General features: G+C 45.4%; 1 protein-coding gene across 5 annotated transcripts in view; it reads left to right on the forward strand.

The window, feature by feature from the left end:
- ap2b1 (adaptor related protein complex 2 subunit beta 1) overlaps positions 1 to 19,614 on the forward strand; it is a 399,172-nt gene that overhangs the window by 87,413 nt on the left and 292,145 nt on the right. The gene's annotated exons all lie outside the window — the stretch shown is intronic.

Below are 19,614 nucleotides of genomic sequence, written 5' to 3' on the forward strand. Positions count from 1 at the left end.
TTTTCTCTGTCTCATTGCCTTCATGTCCAGTGTTATAGCAAGGATTTATGTGGATAATTTAGCGAGGGGCTGGTTAAGCACAGTGGGTTAAGACAGCTGGTTTGTAATGCAGAACAAGACCAGCAGCTTGGGTTCAATTCCTGTTCCAGCCTCCCTGAACAGGCGCCGGAATGTGGCGACTAGGGGCTTTTCACAGTAACTTCATTGAAGCCTACTTGTGACAATAAATTATTATTATTATATTCGTACAAAATGAACAGAAGGAAGATGAGGTGAATGTATTTTTGCAATGAGTTGTTACAATCTGGGATGCGCTTCTGAAAAAATAGTGGGAGCAGAATTAATAATAACGTTCAATAGACAAATGAATGTATACATGAGAAGAACTTTCTGGTCTTAAAAATTTGAGTACCCAATTCATTTTTCAAATTAAGGGGCAATTTAGCGTGGCCAATCCACCTACCCTGCACATCTTTGGGTAGTGGGAACGAAACCCACCCAAACAGGGGGACAATGTGCAAACTCGACACGGACCGTGACCCAGAGCCGGGATCAGACCTGGGACCTTGGTGCCATGAAGCACAGTGCTAACCACTGTGCCATTGTGCTGCCCTGGACTTTCATGATGAAAGAGTAGGGGAGTGTGATTGACTAAATAGATCTTAACCATTTGCATTCATGTAGCTAGCATCATCTTGGGGCACTTCACAGGAGCATAATTGAACAACATTTAATACAAGTCATGTTGGGGGATATTAGGGCAGATGAGGTAAGTTTACAAAGCAAGAGGAAAAATAAGTTTAGGGAGGGAATTCTGGAGCTTTAGGCATAGCTGAAAACGAGTGATTGAAATTGGGGATGCGCAAGAGGCTAGAGTTGAAAGAGCACAGATATCCCTGGGGTGTAGGGGCAGAGGGGATCACAGATTAGTGGAGCAAGAACATGGAGGGATTTAAAAGCCAAGATGTAAATTTTAGTATTGGCATTGCTTAACCGGAAGACAATATCGGTTAGGAAGCGCAGGGGCTGGAATGGTCTTGGTGTGAGTTAGGTTTCAAGGCGCTTAAAGTGTATTGAGCATGTAAAATGGCTAGGAGTGCATTGGAATAGTCCAGTCTAGAGGTAACTAAAGACATGGAATGAGGCATTCAGTAGCTGGCACTAGCACCTGAGCCAGAAGGCCTCTGTGCTGTTTGGTTCTATGATATCATTTTGTATTGTTAAATATATGGATGCTACTTCTAGGTTAAAAACATCTGCTGTCGTGTGAATTCTTTTTTGATTTCAATATCAGTGCACAGACAGTTCTGGTATCCAGGACAACTGTTTTAAATATGGGTGAGTGAAGTTGACTGGAGCTGCTTGTTACTGCTCACCTACAGGACATCCTGTTCAGTAACCGGTATAATTGGTTAGCTTTCACATCTGTTTCTCCAGCTGATGTTCAGGGGTGGGACCAATGTAGTAAGTGGTCTATCCAGAATATAGCTAGCAGAGTATAAACAGCAGGTGAGCTTTCTTTTTGATATGTTGTGTTTTTTAAATCTCCTTTTGTGTGTGTGCTTGACCTCACTTCTGCAGCTGAGAAGGAAACTGCCTGGCTTGTAGCCAGCAGAAAGTGTGTGTCTGCTCCAGACTGTCTTTTCATCGTTCTCTGTAGTGCACAGCCTCCCCCTTGCACCTGACTGCCCAGCTTAGCTCATAGAGAGAACTGAGCATAGTAGGAATCTAATCAGAATTCACCCCTGTGGTAAAGGAACAGGATTAGACCATTCAGCTCCTCAAGCCTGTGCTACCATTCAGTTAGATTATAGCTGATCCGTATCTTAACTCCATATATATGCATTGCTCCTGTAACCCTTCCATGACAAAAATCTAGCAATCTCATTTTTAAGATTTTCAGTTGGAAGAGAGAATTTCAGATTTCCATTGCTCTTAGCGTGCAGCAGTGTTCCTGACGTTAGGCCTTAGCTCTTATTTTAAGGTTGTGCTGCTTAGTTTTGGACTCCTCCACCTGAGGATGTAGATTGTCTCTACTCTGTCAACTCCTTGAATCGTCCAAGCCACCTCAATTAGATCCCTTCTAATCTCCGACAGTCCAGGGAATACATACAGCTGTAGTCAGTCCTCTTTTTGCCCTGGCTTCATTCTGCTGAATGTGCACTGCATCTGCTCCAAGGGATAAATGTATTCATCTTGATATGCATTTATCCAGAAGTTTATTTGAACTCATTATTTTCCCAAGTATAGTAATGTACACATTTCTTTAAGTGCAGTTGAACATGATTCTTTAACCGAATAAACCAGCTAGTCTATTTTTGTAGCAGGCAACCTTGAATTTTAACTAATTGGTTTTGATTCTGGGAAGTGCAGGTTGTATGAATGTGGATTTCTTTGAAATGGAAGTTTAATTAGATCAACTGAAAGGGATAATTTTGTCTGCTGCAAAGTTGAAGTTTTTAAGTATATGTGGGGTAGACAAGATTATAAAAATATTTATCGATGTCTCAAAACTGCGAACAAATACCTATCTGCCACGTTGGACAATAGGAATGTCAGTGACGGGCGGCATGTGGCGCAGTGGTTAGCACTGGGTTTGCGACGCTGAGGACCTGGATTCGAATCCCGGCTCTGGGTCACTGTCCGTGTGGAGTTTGCACATTCTCCCCATGTCTGCGTGGGATTCACCCCCACAACCCAAAGATGTGCAGGCTAGGTGGGTTGGCCACGCTAAATTGCCCCTTAATTGGAAAATAAATAAATGGATACTCTAAATTTAAAAGAAAAAAAAGAAATGTCAGTGAAGTATGCAGAACGTAATTTATATCCTTTCATAGAGGTATGTGTGTGTGTGCAATAGAATTGAGATTTACAGTATGTTTGACGGACTAAACATTGAATTTGTACAAAGCTGTGCGAACAAAGCTAACATTGAAAATGAATGAGTTTTTAAAAGAAAGCATGTCAAAAGCTACAAAGAAAGCCTAAGCCAAACAAAGAGAAACATGACAACAATCATGGATGACTTGAGATATTCTTGGCCTGATAAGTGAAAGGAAGAAATTTAAAAAATAAAGATATGGTGCAACACGACCAAATTGACAGTGAAATAGAAAATGTGATTTAACAGATCAGATAGATGCTCAACATCGGATGATGGACAGGTATGATAATATAAAGGAGATGACCGGTTCGGAAACTAAGCAAAGTGAATGTATTAGAGGCCAAAATGGGGAGGTTTTAATTGATGAAAGTGAAGTTGCAAGACGGGAAGAGTTTATGTGAACTGTAATATTCTAACTGTGGAGGAACTACCTGAAATTGGCAATTTAGATGGATAGGAATTATGATAGAAGTGGATATTCAAGCTTTTGATGAAGTAGGCATAAAGGTTATCACCAATCTGTGGAACAATATTTGCAATACAGGTGTAATACCAAATGGCCTGAACAACTCTTTTTATTCGGCTGCCAAAGAAACCAGGACAAATAATTGCACAGTCTGTTGAACTCTAGTCCAGTGAGTCATATACTTAAAATCCTGCTGAGAGTAATCCTATGAAACAAGAATATAATTGAAAAAGAAGTCAGTGAACCACTCAGTGGCTTTGTACCTGACAAAGAAACTCGTGGAGAAATCGTTAACATGGGAGCCATCTATGAGCAATGCGAGATGGATAAAGATGTGCACCTTTGTTTCATACAGTGCGAAAAAGCTCTTGTGTGAAAAATGAAAAATTAACATATAAATGAATGGGAATGGCCTAAGCCTAGTATGACGTGCATTAAAATATAAGAATAAGCTTCATGGCACTGAGAACCCAGGTTCAATCCTTGCCCCGGGTCACTATCCGTGTGGAATTTGCACATTCTCCCCGTGTCTACGTGGACCTCGCCCATAACCCAAAGATGTGCAGGGTTGGTGGATTGGCCACGCCAAACTGCCCCTTAATTGAAAACATTTTCAAAAAAGTATATAAGAATAAAAAAGACAACGGTCATCGAATGGCTGTACCCCAATAATGTGCTGGAGGATTCCACAGAAGTTCCCAGGCAGGGACTGCACCGATTACCTTTGTGTTCCATCCCTCCTTGTGGCAAAGTGACTGGCCACAGACTATAGTTATGTTCAGCAAGTTGGCATGTGGCCAGCTGAGGGACTGGGTTGCGCTGTGTAGGAATCAGAGATCAAAAATTGAGCATATCTGCAAGAGCATACATGTGCATTACTGACTTATCAGGCCAGTCATTTACGTGCAACAAAAAAATAATGGTATCACTGTGATACAAAGAAAACCTGTGAGTTACAAAATTGGACTTGGCAATAGAAAATGTTGGGAAATGCACTGCAGGTTACTCCGCGTTTGAAGCTGCAAAGTTGGTTGATATTTCAAGTTCGAACTCTACATTAGAACCTTTCAGTTCAAAATCTAAGGCTTCATTGTCAGCATTCAACAACGTACACCAACAAAGTCGTTTAACTGGTCCATTATCTCGATGAAAAGCAAATACTACGGGCGGCATGGTAGTGCAGTGGTTAGCACTGTTGTCTACAGCACTGAGGACCTTGGTTCAATCCTGGCCCCGGGTCACTGCCTGTCTGGAGTTTGCATATTCTCCCTGTGTCTGCATGTGTTTTCCCCCCCCGACTACCCAAAGATGTTCAAGTTAGGTGGATTGGCAAATATTGGCATAAATTGCCCCATAATTGGAAAAAAATAATTGGGTACTCCAAATTTTTTTTAAAAAGCCAAATTCTGCGGATGCTGGAGCATGAAATAAAAACTGAAAAATGCTGGGAAAATTCAGATTGGCGGCATCTGTGGTTTGTTCGTGTGTTAAAGGTGCATATATTATAGAACAAGTTCATAATTCTTTAACTTTAATATGATGGGAATGAAATTGAATCATAGAATCTTACAGGACAGAATACCTTTAATATTCAGTCTGGGACTACCCATAAGAGCACGTCACTGACTTTCACCTGTCTTAAATTCAGTGTGTCATGGTTACACTCTTAACATTTGAGGTATTTCTCCTCTATATCTATTATTTGAGAAGCTTTATGCTGCCATTTGGTGAAATATGTGGAGAATTTTATCTTCCTGGGGGAGAAGAAACCTCCCTCACTGAAGAGTATCTACACTAGTTGCATGGTAAATTCAATGACTAGTGCAAGAATGCACTGCATTTGCCCTGTGTGTTTAATGGCAGGCAAGAGGTGCCACTGGTGCACATTTAATATGAAGGAAGGCAATAGAATCATAGAATTTACAGTGCAGAAGGAGGCCATTCGGCCCATCAGGTCTGCACCGGCCCTTATAAAGAGCACCTTACTGAAGCCCGCGTATCTACCCTATCCCTGTAACCCAGTAAACCCCCACTTAACATTTTTTTGGATACTAAGGGCAATTTAGCATGGCCAATCCACCTACCCCGCACATCTTTGGACTGTGGGAGGAAACTGGAACACCCGGAGCAAACCCACGCTGACACTAGGAGAACGTGCAGACTCCACACAGACAGTGACCCAGCCGGGAATCGAACCTGGGACCCTGGAGCTGTGAAGCAACTGTGCTAACCACTATGCTACCGTGCTGCCCATGGAGTCCAGGGCTTGAGTTTTCATGATTCCTGAAGATGGCTAGTGGAGATTAAGCAGTTTGGTGTCTCGTTCCTATTGACTCTTCTAATTGGTTACTGGGAGCAGGCAAAATCCCAGGAAAGAAAACACAGAAGAGCACAACTTGCTTTCCAGCTGGGCACCATTCTTGCTTCAACTTCATGAGAATTTAAAAATGATTTCAAAGTTAAGTAATGTAATTTGTCTCTGCTGATTGTTTAAATATAGCACTAGTTCACCGTAAGCAGATAACTGGCTCATTGCTATAATAATGCTGTGGACAGACTGTAATTTGGAGTGTGATGCAGGTTGTTTCAAAGATCTTTAAATCCAGTATCAGTTTGTCTAATGCCAACGTGAAAGCAGTCAGACACATCAAAATTGACCTTTGCACTGAACTCTGTATTGTCTCTGATGTATATTTGATGGGTTTTTAAGTGTTTTTACTATGACCAGTGCAAGTGAAGCAAACCACTTACTAAAGGTATGAAATAATTGAATCTTGTTGTCATTTTGGTAAGTGTTTCTGTGTTTAGAAGCCACATTAGACTCCTTTGAATTCAATACATAATGTTCACATGCTCCAGACATTTTGATGTTCACATTGTGGCCAATTTTTCCTTCAAAGTGGTGATGAGTCTTAACCTGAGCTTAGTGTTGAAGCCCCTATCACTCGGTCAAAGGCCCCACTCTAGGGACTTCAGAACATAATCCAGGCTGATATGTCTACATGTACATTATATGTATTCTCAGGTGATATGCTGAATTGTTCAGGTGGACAGTAAAAGTCCCATGGCATTATTGAAAAGCAATAGTTCTGTTGTCCTGGCTAACATGAGAGTCATAGATGTTTACAGCATGGAAACAGGCCCTTCGGCCCAGCTTGTCCATGCTACCCAGTTTCTGTCACTAAGCTAGTCCCAATTGCCCGCATTTGGCCCATATCCCTCTATGCCCACCCTGGCCATGTAACTTTTTTTAAAGGAAAAATTGTACCCGGCTCTACCACTGCGACTGGCAGCTCGTTCCAGAGGCTCACCACCCTCTGTGTGAAAGTAATTCCCCTCTGGTATCTTTTGCATCTCTCCCCTCTCACCTTAAACCTATGCCCTCTAGTTCTAGACTCCTCTACCTTTGGGGAAATATGTTGATTATCTACCTTATCAAATGCTCCTCATTGTTGTATAGACATCTATAAGATCACCCCTTAGCCTTCTACAATCCAGGAAAAAAAATCCAGCCTCTCCTTATAATTCAGACCATCAAGTCCTGGTAGCATCCTCGTAAATCTCTTCTGTCTCTCAACCAACCTTAAAATATATTATTTGGTCATTATCTCATTGCCATCGATGGGATTGTGTGCGCAAACTAGTTGTGACTTTCATATACATAAAAGCAGTGAGGGCAGCACAGTGGGTAGCACTGTTGCTTCACAGCTCCAGGGTCCCAGGTTCGATTCCCGACTTGGGTCATTGTCTGTGTGGAGTCTGCACGTTCTCCCTGTATCTACATGGGTTTCCTCCGGGTGTTCCGGTTTCTTCCAACAGTCCAAAGACGTGCAGGTTAGGTGGATTGACCATGCTAAATTGCCCTTAGTGTCCAAAAAGGTTAGATGGGGTTACTGGGTTACGGGGATAGGATGGAGGTGTGGGCTTAAGTGGGTGCTATTTCCTAGAGCCGGTGCAGACTCGATGGGCTGAAAGGCCTCCTTCTGCACTGTAAATTCTATGATTCTTTGGTTGCAGTGTTAATGTAAGTCTACTTGTACCAATAAAGAGTATTAAAAAATGTATCAAAAAAAAAAGTTCAAAAAGGATTAACTAGCCGTAAAGCACCTTATGAAATCCCGAGCACCTGCAAGGTTCTCTACTTTTTATATTCTTTCAGCGTTGAAAGTATGTTCAAATAGGTGCTTCTGATGATGCTTAACCACATTATAGGGTTGCCTCGGTTGTGTTCTTACTGTCCAGGAAATTATTGAAATTACGGCGCAGGAGAGCTGTTCAGGTGATCATACCTGTGCTTTCAATTGGGAACTACCCATGTTTTTGAGCTTGCCCCAGTTTGTACAGAATTAATACTGAAGTTAGTAGGTAAACTGAGGGCTGAGAAGCTAGTTGTGATTGAGTGATAATTGATGGAGGCAGGTTAGTTTATTATCTTGTTCACCCACAAAACATGGCCCTGTGCATGGATAATCAAGGAAGATTGTACTTTTTCCATTGTGTTTTCAAAAATTGAGGAGCTGTGAGTGAAAATGTGAATGTAATAAATAACATTTTGGGGCTTTTGTGTATATAGGTGAATCAAATTATTGAGTGCAAAGCAATAAGTTGTACTAAAACTAAATCAGGATTGCAGCAGAAATCCATAACAGATAATGCCTTGATTTTATGATCAGTGGTGAAGTGATGGTGCTTGTTGCCAACCTGGAAGAAAACTGGCCGCAAATATCGCAAACTCCCAACATTACATGGGCGGAATGGTAGCACAGTAGTAGTTAACACTGTTGCCTCACAGTGCCAGGGTCTTGGGTTCTGTTGCTAACTTTTGCCTTAGTTTAATTGTTCTGTTTTATCACCTTTGCTCTTGAGTCGCCAGGTATCTTTCTGATACCGCCACGTGATTCAAGTCCGAGTAATGATCAATAATCCAATACACCGCTTAGTAAGATTTAAATCAAAGCACATTTATTACACACAGTAATCACTACTCATGCATAAATTCTATGTCTAAGCTACTTCTACGACTTACAGGCCTATACTTAACTTGGAACTGGCCCACCAGGTCAGGGAAACAAATGGCCTTTCGTTCGGGTTCTGAGCTTGCGGGATTCGAAGTTGGTACAGATTGGTAGCTAGGAGCGCCTATCTCGTAGCGAGCGTTGAAGTAAGACTTACTGGATATCAGCGGTGGCTGGACCGGTCACTGTCAAGGGTTGGTTCGCGTTGCTGAGTGACCCGGTCAAGAAGAATGATTTGAACTTGGGCTTGATTCTTATAGTCCCCAGGGGCTTCCCGCCTTTCGAGGTGGATCCTGTACCTGGTTCCAAGCGATTGGACTTTGTCCCAATCACTTGGTTTGATTTTCTCCAATGCTGGAGCGGTTCCCTGATCGATGGGCGGTCCTGAGGTGGTTGTTTATCTCCCATTGTGTCGGCTTCTGCTGGCGCCAAAGAGTCTGGTTTAGCTTTATGTGTCTAAATGTTGCTCATTGTTCCCGGGGATTGCTCATTAATATGCAGATGGCTGGTGTTTTGTTATGCTGATGGTTGCTGGTATCGATCTTGTCTGGCCTTTCCAGAGGTAAATACACACTCAACCTGCAGCTGCTCGTTTGTGACCTGTTGGCTGACTTTCCCATCAGCCTTTGCCGTTCGCCATTTTAAATCGGGAGTTAGCCATTCTAAATCAGGAGTTAGCCATTTTAACTGGCTGCATTCCCTCCTTGTGATCCTAATGCGAAGCGTGAAGGATCACATAACTATGTTGCTTTCCATTCCCTGACCTGGGGGGGACACTTCCTTCATGGCCTCTGCACTGACCATAGCTATGCAAAAAAATGTTAACTAACAATTCTAAGGGCGCAATGTCAAACAGGGACATGCATTACAAAACAATAAACTGGGAACCTCTAACTATTCTTAATACACTACACTCACTTAAACATTTCATCATCCTAACTTCTTCAATCATACAACAAAATCATAGTATTTTATACATCAGTCTTCCTGGTATGGCAGTCAAGCTCAGGATCGTACAATTTACTCATGAACAGTTCTTTACACTTCTTTATTTACAATAAACGCAAGCGAATGCACTTTATTATAGATCGCGGGGGTCTGGTCGTATCCGAACATAGGGGATCTGATCCTATATACCGCGGTTCGAGCGCGGTAAGCTATCCTTCTCCATTTCCGTAGACGCATAGTCTGCACCAAGCAGCAGAGTATCGCTAATACCAGTAATATTTCGATTATATAAGACAGAGAGTACCAGGTTATAAACCTGGCACACCAAGATGATGTGGTGTCGCTGGTGACTGGGTTCTGGGTACTGCGGGGAAGTGAAACATTAACGGCTGGGGGGCTTGAAGTCATGGGGTTCGCGTTCACGCACAACCAAAAGTCCATAAACATGATGCTGATCCAGATGAAGGAAGTCCTCATGGCTCTTCTCTTTCCTTTTCTTTCTTCTCTTCTCCGGTCCTGGAGCTTCTGGAGTTCTGTGGAAACAAGCATAGTGTCTGTAACTATCTTGTTTAATATCTCGTACGATAGTGTGTCTTTCCTTAGTGCCAATTACTCCCTTTATAATTGGTCACTATGTGTGACTCCCTTCTTTTTTTTTTCAAAAAGCGAATTTTAGGACAAGACACACTTCCCAATAATGAACCAGTGCGAGCCGTCTTGCAGACTGCGCAATTTACCATCCAAATGTTTCAGGATGTAAATAGCATGTGGTTGGCAACCTAAAGGTTACCTAAGACAAAAAAACCTTTTTGTACTGAAAGTGCCAAAATGAGGTGCGTATGGGCTGCGACGGGTAAGAGTTGGATGGAGTCCCCGGGTAGGACGGCTACCAATGCTGTGTCTCTCCTACCCGAGCATAGTTGACCAGAGGGGGGGGTCCCCACGCAGGGCGGGTCCCAAGCCGTTTCTCCACTGCCTGAGCAACCGACAAGAATGGGCACAAAGTGTAGTCATCGTGGTGGGGCTGCCGTAGTGGCTCTACCTTCGAACCAGAAGGGCAGTTACGAACGGGCGTCTGCTGAACTAGTGTCTGGCAATGGTGAGTTTCTGTAGGCAAGTCCTCAGAGGTTTCGGCCGAATAGGTTTGGGGCAGTGAGAAGAAAATTCACCTGTCGGACATACAACATTGAACAAACTTACAAACAACATAAAACATTCTGCAGGTTCCATCAGAAAGGACAACACTTCTCCCAAGCGGTTCCTTTTAAAACATCATCTGGACACCTCCGTTCTCTGTTGCGAACAGGGTCGCAAAGGGATTCTCGGTTTGGGAGTCAGACCCTAGGTCGTCCTCTTCTCCCGGGTGCCAAACTCTTGAGTGTATCAGGGCTGAAAGGGCTGCATGGTGTGAGGTGGGGTCGCCCTCGTCGTTGCGGACGAGTCTGAACGAGTTATCTCGGTGCCAGTAATTGGTGTCTAGCTGTGTGGGGACAAAATCGGGGTCGTCAGTGTGGTTCGGTGGTCGGTAGTGGGGTTTGTTTAGGAAAGTGATCATGAAGGGATCACTTGGATCGTAGTCGGAATCGCTGGGTGTGGGTCCTGTTGCATGGGGTTAGTAGGGAGGCGTGCTGTGGCCATCGTCCGAGTCACAGTCGCTGTCTCTGCTGCTGCAGTCTGTGGGTGTTCCGGGGCGGAGTGTATATTTTGGGGGTGGAGTCGAGGTCAAGTCCGTGGCTGGGCTGGACGTGGTGGGGGTTGGTAGGGTTACGTTGGCTGTGGGTGGGGTGTGGTGTGCTGCGTCGAGCATGACGTGGTGTGCATGGTTCGCTGTGTTCCATATGCCTTCAGCTGGCTTATATGAAACCACGCAGTCTTACCGTTGGGGTACTTTATTTTATAAACGGAAGGGCTTACTTTGTCCGCAATGGAATACGGACCCGAGTAGGAATGTGCTGGGGTTATATACAGAGAGCATAACTTGCTGTCCTATACTGTACTCAGTCGCATGCACTGTCTTGTCGAAACAAGCCTTGCTCTGTTTCTTTCTGGTCCCCAATTTTACTGCGGCTGCTAGCTGAGCCGTTTTAACGTTTTCCACTAATTGTTCTACTGCTTTCTCGTGTGTGAGGGCCGTCACTTCGGGGCTGGTCAAGTCCAAACCTAACAAATATTCTGTGCCTTTCATGGGGCGTCCGGTCATGAGGGTGTGTGGGGTGTAACCTGTGGAAGTAGAAATTGTGTTACGCAAAAACATCAGCGCAAAAGGGAGGACTGAGTCCCAAGTGGTGTGGTTCTGCTGGACCATTTTTCTGAGGGTGGATTTTAGGGTCCGATTCATGCGCTCCACGATACCACTCGACTGTGGGTGGTATGCGATGTGGAATTTTTGGGTGATGCCAAATATCGTGAGGACGTTCTGCATGACACGTCCCGTAAAATGGGAGCCTTGGTCGGATTCAATGCTGCGGGGGAGTCCCCATCTTGTAAAGATGTGGTGGGTCAAAATCTTGGCTGTGGTTTTTGCAGTGTTTGTGCGGGCTGGGAATGCTTCCACCCATTTTGTAAATGTGTCAATTACCACAAAGAACAAAGAAATGTACAGCACAGGAACAGGCCCTTCGGCCCTCCAAGCACGTGCCGACCATGCTGCCAGACTAAACTACAATCTTCTACACTTCCTGGGTCCGTATCCCTCTATTCCCATCCTGTTCATGTATTTGTCAAGATGCCCCTTAAATGTCACTATAGTCCCTGCTTCCACCACCTCCTCCGGTCGCGAGTTCCAGGCACCCACTACCCTCTGTGTAAAAAGACTTGCCTCGTACATCTACTCTAAACCTTGCCCCTCTCACTTTAAACCTATGCCCCCTAGTAATTGACCCCTCTACCCTGGGGAAAAGCCTCTGACTATCCACTCTGTCTATGCCCCTCATAATTTTGTAGACCTCTATCAGGTCTCCCCTCAACCTCCGTCGTTCCAGTGAGAACAAACCAAGTTTATTCAACCGCTCCTCATAGCTAATGCCCTCCAAAGCAGGCAACATTCTGGTAAATCTCTTCTGTACCCTCTCTAAAGCCTCCACATCCTTCTGGTAGTGTGGCGACCAGAATTAAACACTATACTCCAAGTATGGCCTAACTAAGGTTCTACAAAAGTACATATTTATAGCCATTCCTGCAAGGGGGCAATGGTCCTATAAAATCAATCTGGAGGTTAGTCCAGGGGCCGTTAACGGGTCGGATGTGGCTGAGTTGAGCCTTTTTGGCATATCTGTCCGGATTATTCTGGGCACAGATAAGACAATTTTCGATGTAATGATTTACATCATCCTTTAAATTCGGCCACCAACAACGCTGCTTGAGATGGGCTGTAATGGGATCGATTCCCTGAAGTCCATGACCGACATGGAACAAACAAATCAGTTGCTTCCTGTCCTGTACAGGAACCACATAAAGGGTGTCTTTTAACACCACACCGTCATGTGTGGTCAGTGCATTTCTAAACCTCTCATCGGGGGCTGGATATTTCCCTTTTACAATCTCCTTGCGATTGCTGTCCTGATTCTGGGCCCCTACTAGATTCTTGATCTTTGTCTGTGAGACCTGAACTGCACTCACTGATGCACTTTCGGGGGGTGTCCAAAAGTATCCATACCTGGAACCTGCTTTAGCCACTGCGTCGGATTTCACATTTCCTGGGGGGGAGGAATGATGGTGACTGCGGACTTTGATTATCCCGTAAGTCCTGTTCTGGGCTCTTCCAAAAATATGACGGAGCAATGGGGCAGAGGGGAGGGGTTTTCCGCCTGCGGAAACAAACCCTCTTGCTTTCCACAGGGGCAGAAATTCCGTAAGGCTGTTGCAGACATAGAGGCTGTCCGAGTATATGTCTGCTGGGCTGGGGAAGGAATCTGGGTGTTCCACTATATATGAGACGGCTGCGAGCTCTGCTGCCTGCGCGCCTACGTGTCCGGGTAGTTTTAACGATATTTCCTCGAGGGCGAGTCCCGCCGCGTCCTCGACAGAGATACTGCAACCTGTTATGCGCTTCCCATCCAAGACTGGAAGATCCGTCCACATAGATCTTTATGGGCTCACACGTGTCCGTGTGCTGGGGGCTCTGGGTTGAACTATCTATCTTTCTGGGGGGTGTTTTAGCGATAAAGGGTGGTGTGGAGAGATAATTTTGCATTCATGGGGAGTTCCAGGGTACTGTAAGTTGTCGGCTAAATAGGTGTTGTCTTTGTCCTTTTCACAGTGATGTCCCCTCCCTGCAAGAGAAGGGTCCATCTCGCTGCTCTAATCTGGCTTACTGTGCCGTCCTTGAGTCGTCCGTCCAGTAAAAGTTGGGTGGGGGTGTGTTCGGTGAGAATTGTAATGGGGTTCAGTCCGGTAATATATGAAAAATACTGGACTGCCCAGAATACTGCGAGCAGGTGCCTCACACAGGCTGAAAATCCCTGCTCCACAGCATCTAAAATTCTGGAGGCATAAGCTACGGGCCTTAACTGGCCGTGCCGTTCCTGGAGGAGCACGGCTGAAAGGGTGCGGTCTGTGGTCGCTACCTCGATGGCGTAAGGGGAAAGCAGGTCTGGAACTTGTAGTGCGGGGGCTGCTATGAGTGCCTGTTTTAAAGAGTCCACAGCATCCGTATGCTGCGGAAGCCATTCCCTATGGGCTCCCTTCTTTAGGAGGTCCGAGAGGGGTGCTGCCTTGCTGGCGAAACTGGCAATGTGATTTTGGCAGTAGCCAACCAGTCTTAGAAATGACCGGAGGGCTGAAACGATTGCAATTTAGCAATCGAGTCAATCCTTTTATGCTCGATCTCACGTTTACCATGTGTGATAATTGTTCCCAAATATATCACTTTTTCTTCCAAAATCTGGGCCTTTTTGGGGTTGACTTTACAACCGATTGAGTGTAATAGTTCCAGGAGTTCGGACAGAAGCTCAATGTGCTCTTCCTTGGTGTCTGTCTGCAGTAGTAGGTTGTCTACATACTGTACCAGACATTCGGGGAGAGAGAATTTGGCTAAACCATTTGCCAGCTGTCGGTGGAAAATGGAGGGGGAGTTGTGGAAGCCTTGTGGCAGGCATGTCCACGTGTACTGCTGTGCTTTAAAGGTGAAGGCAAATTTGTACTGGCACGCCTTTGCCAATGGAACGGACCAGAATCCATTACTGACGTCCAAAAACGTAAAGAATCGGGAATTGAGTCCCTGCTTGAGCATGGTCTCGGGACTTGTTGCTACTGTGGGGGCTGCTGCGGGGGTGACTTTGTTGAGTTCCCGGTAATCGATGGTCAGTAGCCATGATCCATCGGGCTTTCTCACTGGCCAAATCGGGGCATTATTAGTGGAGGCTACTGATCCACGTACGCCCTGCTCTAATAAGCTTTCTATTACCTTTGAGATTTCTCCCTCTGCCTCTTGAGGAAATCCATATTGTTTTTGGGGTCCAGGGTCAGGTCCTGTTATTTGTACGGAGCCAGTCATCCGTCCACAGTCGTGCTTGTGGGTCGCGAATGCTTCCCTGTTCTTTTGCAGAACTGCCCTAACCTGTTTGTCCTTACTAAGCGTGGTCGGGTTGAATCAAAATTTGTCTACTGCGCTAATTTTGTTTGTGTACTCTCCTATGTTGAGCGTTGCGGGGGCCCTTGCGGATTTTGCCATCTTCCAGACACACTGGTTGACTGGATCAAACGAAAGGTTATGGGAATTCATGAAAGCGATTCCCAGAATGTGTTCTGCTGTGTGGGGCAGGTCAACTAAAACTACGGGGTGCTTGGTGGTGATGGTACCGATTTGAATGGGTACAGGGGCTGTGATGTGTCCCTGCTGTGAGTGGCCTGTAAAGCTGCTGAGGGTGATAGTGGCTGTAGTGGGCCACGTGTCTTTTTGATACAGGGTGGAGGAATTTATTGTGATGCGGGACCCTCCTGTGTCCCAGAGAAAATCGGTGGGCTGTCCCCGAATTTTTGCTGCAGCTACCGGTCGTCCGGACCTATCCCAAAGGATGTCGCAGAGTCCGTGCACCATCAGTCCGTTCCGGTCAAGTCCGTCTGATCTGAACGCGTGCTGACGCTATGAATGGGCTCTGTCTTTTTCTTACTCGGAGTGCCCGTCTGCTGGGCTTTCTGTGGCTTTTTAGGGGCATTGCACTCTCTGGCGAAGTGTCCCAACTGTCCACAGTTGTAACACTCCTGTGACTTGGGTGGGGGACTGTCCTTTCCCTCATTCACCCATGCGGGGTTCTGGTGTGTTTTTACTGCCTGCATATCTGCGCCGGCCTGCTTTTCCTCAGCATTCTTAACTGAGGGTTTCTTTGAACAGATTGCTCCCAAGCGCGGGACAATCTTTTCACTACCCACTTCTCGTTATGGGCCTCCTCTGAGGGATCATAACTCGCGCATGCTTTCTGTCCTGTTTCTGTGGTATGGGAGATAAGGGTGCGGGTCCTTTGGCCATGTTGTCTGGGGACAAATGGGCATGGTCTAAGTCCCCAAAGACTGCTGCAAAGTGGATCCACAGGCGTCCAGCGAACGCTGTGGGGTGCTCTGATTTCTTTTGCCTACATTTGTTGAGGCCATCTACGGGGTCACCCCGGTTATACCCGATTGCATCCAGGATCATGGTATGCATTTCTGCAAGGGTGCCTCCTCCTACATTCTGTGGGTTGGGAAGGGCTGCTGCTACTGATGGGTCTAAACTTAAAACTGTGAGCTTTACATGCTCTCTCTCATCCAGGCCGTACATGGTCGCCTGATGTTTAACTGTGGCAAAGAAATGGTGGGGGTCTGAGGTGGGGAGGAACGGTGTGATCTTATCGCACACGTCCCGTAATTGGGTCACTGTTAAGGGGGTGGAATATAGAAATTCCGCATCGTCCGATGTGGCTGTGCGGTGGGTGGTTACAGGGTTCATTGGAGCTTGAACTATCTGCTGTGTGGGGGGTTGGGGCGCTTTCCGCTTCCGTGGCTTTCCCTGCGCACATGTTCCCTGAACATATGTCTGCGCTGTTTCATTCAACTCTTCCCAATCAGGGCCGTCTTCCTGATCAAATCTTTCTCCAAAGGTTTCCTGAAAACCTTTTTGAACAGAAAGTAGTGATTGCAGCTCTGCAATCTGCTTCCGGCACTTTGCGTGGTCTAATGTGCTTTGTCTTTGTTCTGTGGTGGCAGCATGGAGTGCTCTTAATGCTGCCTTGAGGTCACTACAGTGTTTTTGTAATGCCTCTACCTGTTTTTCCGTTTCATCTCGTACCAGGACTGCACGTTGCGTGTCCTGATGGGCCTTTTCGTATTGAGACTGGAAGCTGCTTAAGTGCGCCAGACAAGACTGGCGAGCCCTTTTGGCGTCATCACCCTCCATCTTTTGCTGCCAATTTCCTTCTCTAATCTAAATTCTCCTTTTCTACCTCGCTTACATCGACCCTACTCATCCGATGTATGCCCTCAACTTCTTTCCGCAGTGTCCTAACGACCTCCTCTGTGCCTCGCAATTGTGCCAAGCAGGACACGATTGCCATCGGCTTGCGAGCTTTCCCGAAGCTCTTTTTGTGGATCTCGCTCCGGTTCTCCCACCAAGTATGTCCTATACTCCCGGGACCTGATTCCTCGTTATCACAGAATTCATTCCAAAGGGGCCATCCTTTCCCTTCGAGATATTTCCTGATCTCTTCCTCCCAAATGGGACATTGTCCCACTCTACTGCTGCTGGTCGCTGCGACCGCAAATTCCTCAGGTTCATGAGGCGCTGCATTGCCTGCATTGCCATCTTTCCTATCCGAATGCTTCTTTTAAATTTGGAACAGGGGAGCTGAGGCGGTGCTGTAAATACGGGTACGGCTTTCGCTACTTTCCAATATACAAACTTCCGACAGTTTTGACGCAACAAAAATCTATCAGTTTTACCTTATAGCCCTGTTAATTATGCATGCATACACACACTTCCGAATTAGGAGTATTGATCAGAACTGCTTGAACGCTTGTGGTTTTCTGTTTCTAATTGGATCTCTAATTCAAATTCTGGGTTCTCCCGGAGTGGTTTTCCACTTCTAGATCGGGTCCCGTCAGGATGTCGCCAAATAATGTTGCTAACTTTTGCCTTAATTTAATTGCTCTGTTTTATCACCTTTGCTCTTGAGTCACCAGGTATCTTTCTGATACCGCCACGTGGTTCAAGTCCGAGTACTGATCAATAATCCAATACACCGCTTAGTAAGATTTAAATCAAAGCACATTTATTATACACAGTAATCACTACTCATGCATAAATTCTACGTCTAACAGGCCTATACTTAACTTGGAACTGGCCCACCAGGTCAGGGAAACAAATGGCCTTTCGTTCGGGTTCTGAGCCTGCGGGATTCGAAGTTGGTACAGATTGGTAGCTAGGAGCGCCTATCTCGTAGCAAGCGTTGAAGTAAGACTTACTGGATATCAGCGGTGGCTGGACCGGTCACTGTCAAGGGTTGGTTCGCGTTGCTGAGTGACCCGGTCAAGAAGAATGATTTGAACTTGGGCTTGATTCTTATAGTCCCCAGGGGCTTCCCGCCTTTCGGGGTGGATCCTGTACCTGGTTCCAAGCGATTGGACTTTGTCCCAATCACTTGGTTTGATTTTCTCCAATGCTGGAGCGGTTCCCTGATCGATGGGCGGTCCTGAGGTGGTCGTTTATCTCCCATTGTGTCGGCTTCTGCTGGCGCTAAAGAGTCTGGTTTTGCTTTGTGTCTAAATGTTGCTCATTGTTCCCGGGGATTGCTCATTAATATGCAGATGGCTGGTGTTTTGGTATGCTGATGGTTGCTGGTATCGATCTTGTCTGGCCTTTCCAGAGGTAAATACACACTCAACCTGCAGCTGCTCGTTTGTGACCTGTTGGCTGACTTTCCCATCAGCCTTTGCCGTTCGCCATTTTAAATCGGGAGTTAGCCATTCTAAATCAGGAGTTAGCCATTTTAACTGGCTACATTCCCTCCTTGTGATCCTAACGCGAAGCGTGAAGGATCACATAACTATGTTGCTTTCCATTCCCTGACCTGGGGGGGACACTTCCTTCATGGCCTCTGCACTGACCATAGCTATGCAAAAAAATGTTAACTAACAATTCTAAGGGCGCAATGTCAAACAGGGACATGCATTACAAAACAATAAACTGGGAACCTCTAACTATTCTTAATACACTACACTCACTTAAACATTTCATCATCCTAACTTCTTCAATCATACAACAAAGTCATAGTATTTTATACATCAGTCTTCCTGGTATGGCAGTCAAGCTCAGGATCGTACAATTTACTCATGAACAGTTCTTTACACTTCTTTATTTAAAATAAACGCAAGTGAATGCACTTTATTATAGATCGCGGGTGTCTGGTCGTATCCGAACATAGGGGATCTGATCCTATATACCGGGGTTCGAGCGCGGGCTTCTGCTGGCGCCAAAGAGTCTGGTTTAGCTTTATGTGTCTAAATGTTGCTCATTGTTCCTGAGGATTGCTCATTAATATGCAGATGGCTGGTGTTTTGTTATGCTGATGGTTGCTGGTATCGATCTTGTCTGGCCTTTCCAGAGGTAAATACACACTCAACCTGCAGCTGCTCGTTTGTGTCCTGTTGGCTGACTTTCCCATCAGCCATTGCTGTTCGCCATTTTACATCGGGAGTTAGCCATTCTAAATCGGGAGTTAGCGATTTTAACTGGCTACAGTTCGATTCTCCAGCTTGAGTCTCTGTGCGGAGTCTGCACGTTCTCCCCGTGTCTGTGTGGGTTTCCTCCGGGTGCTCCAGTTTCCTCCCACAAGTCCCGAAAGACGTGCTGTTAGGTGAATTGGACATTCTGAATTCTCGCTCTGTGTACCCGAACAGGCGCCGGAATGTGGAGACTCGGGGATTTTCACAGTAACTTAATTGCAGTGTTAATGTAAGCCTACTTGTGACAATAAGAATTATATTATTACTTTAATTCCGGTGTCTGCTTTAGGGAAGATCTGATGTACAGCAGCAACGATGTTATTGATGTTTACGCATCTAATCACTATGAAGAACCCTCTCAGGCAACAAATCAGGAAGTAAAAAGCACTGGTAATGCTTTAGTTATTTTACAAGAAGGAAATAAAGATTGGGACATACACATGGTGTTTGGGTTGAAGCTAAACTGTCATAAACATTTTAAAATTTGTTTTAAAAATCTCTGGAATTTTAATCAAAGGCAAAATTATTTTTTCTGGACCAGAGAGGTTGATCACGAGTAATTTTGATTTAGTGTGCTATTAAAACCCAGTTACACCTCATTCAAAAGG

This window comes from Scyliorhinus torazame, chromosome 12 (assembly GCF_047496885.1).
Source record: "Scyliorhinus torazame isolate Kashiwa2021f chromosome 12, sScyTor2.1, whole genome shotgun sequence".
NCBI lineage: Eukaryota > Metazoa > Chordata > Chondrichthyes > Carcharhiniformes > Scyliorhinidae > Scyliorhinus > Scyliorhinus torazame.